At 42.6% G+C, this 6608-nt stretch overlaps 1 pseudogene; it reads right to left on the reverse strand.

The window, feature by feature from the left end:
• Nucleotides 1-1234: 1234 nt before the first annotated feature.
• Nucleotides 1235-1696, reverse strand: LOC112818042 (transcription and mRNA export factor ENY2 pseudogene; annotated as a pseudogene).
• Nucleotides 1697-6608: the final 4912 nt, after the last annotated feature.

Consider the following 6608-nt stretch of genomic DNA (forward strand, 5'->3'; position numbering starts at 1 on the left):
AAAATTGGGACAGTCCAGGGCAGAGTGGGCATTTGGGTGACCTCTCCCTTCACATGAGGCCAGTGAAGTAAGAGGAATATAAAAAGAAAAATGAATTTGAATAGGAATCAGAAAATGTTGTTTCTTGTCCTAATTCAGAATGTGTTAATTTTATGAATTTAAACGGGACATTTAAATTGTCCTTGTTTCAGTTTCTACACCTGTAAAATGGAGATAATATGATTTTTTCCACTTACTTGACAAAAATGTTTTGAAGATCAATTGAAACAATGTGTATAAAAATTGTTTATTAAAATACCATACACATATTAAGACACAGATGTAGCGGGCGCCTGGGTGGCTCAGTTGGTTAAGCGACTGCCTTCGGCTCAGGTCATGATCCTGGAGTCCTGGGATCGAGTCCCGCATCGGGCTCCCTGCTCAGCGGGGAGTCTGCTTCTCCCTCTGACCCTCTTCCCTCTCGTGCTCTCTCTCTCTCTCTCAAATAAATAAATAAAATCTTAAAAAAAAAAAAAAATAAAGGTTACCTTCAGATCATGAGAAAATTATTTAAAAAAAAAAAAAAAAAGACACAGATGTAGCTCACTTGTTTTTATTTAGAATTGATTACTTATTGACCAAAAATAGAACCCAGCAATCCTGTTCCTAAGTATATAACCAAGAGAACAGAATTCATACATATGGCAAATGCCAAGAATGTTTGTGATAGCTCAAAAGTAGAAACAGTAATGTGTTCATCAAAAGGAGAATGGATAGGGGCGTCCGGATGGCTCAGTCGTTAAGCTTCCACCTTTGGCTCAGGTTCCTGGGATCGAGCCCCACATCGCGCTCCCTGCTCAGCGGGAAGCCTGCTTCTCCCTCTCCCACTCCCGCTACTTGTGTTCCCTCTCTTGCTGTGTCTCTGTCTGTCAAGTAAATTAAATAAATAAAAATAAATAAAAAGGCTTTAAAAAAAGGTCAGACACTATGAGTCCCTGGGTGGCTCAGTCAGTTAAGCATCTGCCTTTAGCTCAGGTCATGATCCCAGAGTCCTGGGATCGAGTCCTGCCATCAGGCTCCTTGCTCAGCAGGGAGCCTGCTTCTCCCTCTGCCTGCTGCTCTCCTACTTGTGCACGCTAGCTCGCTCTCTCTGTCAAATAAATAAAATCTTTAAAACAAAACAAAAGATCAGATACTAAATATTTTAGTCTTGCTAGAGCCCTATAGTCTCTTTTTTTTTTTTTTTTTTTACCATCATACAAAAAAGGATTTTATTTTGGGAAATTGATTCCTAATTTATGGCAAGTTTTACTTTCAGAAATAAAACCACAAAACAACACAATCTCATCCAATCTTAAAGGCTGGCATGCTGAGCAAGGAATGTTCTTATTCTTTGTAGGAGCTCCTTCTTTACACTGTCAGGTACCAGGGCTCTGCCTTTTGGTGTGATTTCAGCCACCAAGTCATCAACAGTAACGTGTTCTAGTCCTTTTTCTTTAATTACCTCTTTACAGTGTGCCTTCAACTGGTCCTTCCAGCCACATTCAATTAATTTAGCTCTCAGCAACTCTTTGAGGCGTTCTCTTTCTCCAGTTTCTATCAACTTTTGGTTAATCGCTGCTCTCATCTGCGCATCTTTGTTCATCTTGCTAACCACACTCTTCGGCTGCCCGGACCTAGACCCTCAGTAGCTCGGGCACCTAAGCACACAGAAAGCTAAAACCTCTAGGGCCCTATAGTCTCTTGATATAACTATTCAACTCTGACATTATAGTGCAAAAGCAGCCATTGACAATATATAAATGAATGCGTGTGGCTGTGTACCAGCAAAATTTTACTTGTGGACACTGAGATTTGAATTTCATATCATTTTTTTGAAGTAATCTCTGTGCCCGACACGGGGCTCGAACTCTCGTCCCCAGGATCAGGAGTCGCATGCTCCACTGACTAAGCCAGCCAGGCGCCCCAGAATTTAATATAATTTTTACAACTCACAAAATACTATTCTTTTACATTTGTTTGCAACCACTCAAAAATGTAAAAACTATTCCTACTTTACGGGTAGTACAAAAACAGGCTCTCCAATTCCATTATTCCTGAAGTTAAGTGCGGCCTTTTTCCACTTTGGTATATTTGTAGGCAGAGACAGCACTGAGAAGAAGCAAGAGCTTTCTCTCCCTCACAGAGCCTCCTTCCCTGCTCTCCTCATCTCCCCTCCACCTATGAGGATCTTCTCGCCAAAGCCTGAAAATAAGGATCTTTACTGCAGCAGTAGGGGAGGTTGGCTCCCTTTCCCACAACTCTTGAACAGCCACGTATCATCAGCCTCCAGATTTACTGCACCCCAGCCATGCTTTCTGTTTATGACCGGTGGCTGCAGAAGGGAGCAAAAACAGGCTCCATTTCTAGGAGGAAAGAGGTGGGGGGTGGGAATGGGGAAACACTGGCTTTCGCAGACACTTCTTTCTAAACCAAGATTGCCTATATCTTTCTCGGAATATACAGCAACAGATTGTAAAAGTACATTCGGACAACTAGTTCTGCCCCAAACCGTGGTCTGTAAGCTAATTACTTACAGATTTCTCTTGGGAAATCAGAATGGTAATACTAAATTTAAAGTACTGTTGTGAATTGTAAATGAGGGAACATGATAAGAATCTGGCACTTAATAAATACAGCTTCAGTTACTAGAGAGAAGACTATTTATTCGAATTTCTCACATGCAACTGGAGAATCTTTGGAAGTCGTCTTTAGGTCCTTAAAAAGAATGAGAATCTAGACTTTTTTTTTTTTTTAAGTGATGACAGGGCGCCCCAGTGGCGCAGTTGGTTAAGCATCCAACTTTTATTTTCCAAGATTTTATTTATTTGACAGAGAGTGACACAGAGAGAGAGGGAACACAAGCAGGGGGAGTGGGAGAGGGAGAAGAAGGCTCCCCACTGAGAAGGAACCCCAGTGCGGGACTCAATCCCAGGACCCAGGGATCATGACATGAGCCCAAGGTGGAGGCTTCATGACTGAGCCACCCAGGCGCCCAGAACCTAGACTTTTTTTAAAAAAGATTTTATTGTTGGGCGCCTGGGTGGCTCAGCTGGTTAAGCGACTGCCTTCGGCTCAAGGTCATGATCCTGGAGTCCCGGGATCGAGTCCCACATCGGGCTCCCTGCTCACCAGGGAGTCTGCTTCTCCCTCTGACCCTCCTCCCTCTCGTGCTATTTCTCATTCTCTCTCTCTCAAATAAATAAATAAAATCTTTAAAAAGAAAGATTTTGTTTATGTGAGAAAGAGTGTGTGCAAACACAGGTGGCTGGAAGCTGAAGGGGGAAGAGCAGACTCCCTGCTGAGTGGGGAGCTGGGGCTCAGTGTGGAGACTCAATTCCAGCACCCTGAGATCATAACCCTAGCTGAAGTCAGACACTTAACCCACTCAGCCACCCAGGCGCCCCAGGAATCTAGACATTAACACAAGACCTACAGTAATTTATCTCTGAGCATATATATTCAACTGTGAAAACAGGTAGATATGTCTGTTCCTTTTTTCTTTTTAGACAGATAAGTGACAATACTGGGAACTGTTCTAAGTGCTTTACACATATTAACTGATTTAATTTAATCCTCATAACAATCTTACGAAGTAGACTCTATTATTACCTTCATTTTACGTATAAGGAAATAGAAGCACAGTGACACTAAAAGACCTTCCCAAGATCACACAGCGTAAGTAGCAAGCAGAGCGAGGACTCAAACCCAGGATGTCTGAGTCCAGAATCTGTGGTCTTAGCTATGCTTGCTTTAAAATAATTTTTTAGGGACGCCTGGTTGACTCAGTCGGTGGAGCATGTGACTCTCGATCTTGGGGTTATGGGTTGGAGACCTATGTTGTGTGTAGATATTACTTAAGAATAAAATATTAAAAAAAGAAAGAAAAAATATTTTAAGGCATAGACATAAAAAGTAAAAATATGTGCATCACTCCACTGCACTTGAATTTGAGCTCCTTGAGAGCAAAAAATGGAGTTCTCCTACCACCTTCACCACAGTATCCCCAATATCTAAAACTGGGCCTGGCAACATAGTAGATCTGTAGGAATGAATAAATGAATTAATCCAGACCCATATCCCATTGTCGATTTTCCAGGTATTTGTCTTTCTTCTTCAGTCTTTTGCTGTCAGTGTGTTTATCTGTTGTTGCTTATTCATAGTATTAGGGGGGAGAAAGCCAGAGAATAGCAAGTTAAGGCCCAAAGCCCTTAAAGGGCCACAAGTCAAGAGGATGAGATTGAATGGACTACCTCTTTTCCTTTAATTTTGTAAAAAATGTGTGTAAAGTTGTTGATTTCCAATTATCTTAAAATAGCCATCTATATTTAATTGGAATCAAATTGGATTAAAAAGCCCCCTGGAACCTAATATTTAAGAACTTTAGATTGTGATTTTAGTCAGAGTACCTCTCCCACATTTGAACATAAAAACTTACAGTATTATAGGAACAGACTATCAAAGTCAACATTCCTTCCACACATTTTTTAAATAGGTACAAATTCGATCAGCAAATCTGCATCCACCCATTCAAGAAGAATTCAGGGTTTTACACACCCATGAGATTGTACAGATTCACGTCAAATGGAGGACAACCAAAAAGGAGGAAAAAACAGGACAGTAAGGGAGATACAGATATTGCCTCCGTCCCTGGGTAGCATCAGCATGAAAATAAATTACGCGGGAGGAGGGGAGAAGCAGAAGAGTACAGAAGAGGAACCTTTGGTCGGCCTGAGTGATGGAACTAGTCACTTTGGAGATTTGGCAGACGGTCTAGAAAGCACGTCCTCACTCGCTGACGTAGCCTCCTAAAAACGCAGGCAGGCGGGGCTTAAGCTATGGGGTAGCACAGAGGAGAGGAGATTCTTGGGTTTCTCGGCCCGCCTCATCCAAATATTCCAGTGACTTCCTAATTCAATTTGAGGCTGAAAACAAGGCCAATGGCCTCGACTATTTGTAAAAAAAAAAAAAAAAAAAACTGTAAGTTAGGGAAGCTGGTTTTTCACTATACAGAAAGATTACAATGCACTTGTAAATGAAGCATGTATAGGAGACATAAAATGATTATAAGTACAGTGGCTAGAAGACTGTATAGCACATAATAGACACAGGATAAAATGTGTTGAGTGCACATAGTACATGGACCGTTTTAATAAGGAGAAAACACCGTTCTATTTAGCTCCAGAGAGTTTTACCTGTGCTGCTTCACATCTCTTCCTTTTCGAGTTGCTAAAGGTAAAAAGCTAAAATATCACAGTGGCCATCTGCTTGAGTTAGGGTGAAGAATTTTAGTCTCGGGGCGCCTGGGTGGCTCAGTTCGTTAAGCGTCTGCATTCAGCTCGGGTCATGGTCCCGGTCCTGGGATCGAACCCCGCATCGAGCTCCCTGCTCGGCGGGAAGCCTGCTTCTCTGTCTCCCACTCCCCCTGCTTGTGTTCCCTCTCTCGCTGTGTCTCTCTCTGTCAAATAATTATAAAAAAAAAAGAAATTTAGTCTCCTCCAACTCTGTCCTGTGATGAAGTTGGCTGTACTTCTCACTAAAGTCCCCTACTAATAAATGGCTTTGTGAAAGCTGCCTCTTAACCTCCCCCCTGCTGGGAGGGAATTAGAGCCTCTGGCTTCAAAAGGGCTGGTTCTTTGTGATGCCACCTGGAGCTCAGACCCTCGCTAAGAGTGGGTGGGGAACTAACTTGAAGGCGGACCACTCCTGCAGTTTCCATACTATAATTCCACTGATGACCCGGGGAGGTCAGATTCTTTCTCCTCCCCCTTCCTACCACACCCAAGCTTTGACAGCCCCTTTGGCTGTTTTCTGGGTCCTGTGCTCCTTTCTGAGACTGTGACAAGAGCTTGTGGTCCCCCTGCCCCCGCAGAAGAGCACATGAGAGACAACATTTGCATTCACTCTCAGGGCATCTGTGTCCTGTCTAGTCCATCTTAGAACCCCATATTAATAAACACCACCCTAGAGCTTCAGCAGCCTTTTCCTAGAGTATTTGATGGTTTTTTTTTTCTGAGGAGGTGGCTTGTTCTGGGCGGGAGGGTCGCCAAAGTTGGGGAAGTGCTCTACTAAAAGAACGCAAACCTCTAAATATGAAACATTGTATTGAACGGTAGTGGCATTGCCCATATCGTCATCCAGAGATTGGCACTTGCTGTTGGTTTTTTTAAAGGGTGGATATGAGTCAGTTCAGTTATCAGTATTCCGTAGCTGTCTTCCTGTAAATGAGCCAGACAGGGGTATCCTGGTGATAGTGTCAGACTAATAGCCACAAAAACACAACGAAGGACATTTATGGTCTTAGAGCACCGTCAGAGTAAACTTAAGGAACTTAAAGAAAGCTCTGTGCTTCTTGCAAACAAGTCTATGTTCTCTATCAACAATTGATTAGAAGTTGGCATGTAAAATACTTGTTTATGATCCAGCAGTCACACTCCTTGTTATTTACCCAAATGAACTGAAAGTTGGCATCCACCCACACACCTGTGCATGAATGTTTATAGCGGCTTTATTCACAATTGCCCAAACTTGGAAGCAACCAAGATGTCCTTCAGTAGGTAAATGATAACAAGATGTGGTTCGTCCAGTGG

This window comes from Callorhinus ursinus, unplaced genomic scaffold, assembly GCF_003265705.2.
Source record: "Callorhinus ursinus isolate GAN/ISIS: 27379988/994484 unplaced genomic scaffold, GSC_fseal_2.0 scaffold502, whole genome shotgun sequence".
Lineage (NCBI taxonomy): Eukaryota > Metazoa > Chordata > Mammalia > Carnivora > Otariidae > Callorhinus > Callorhinus ursinus.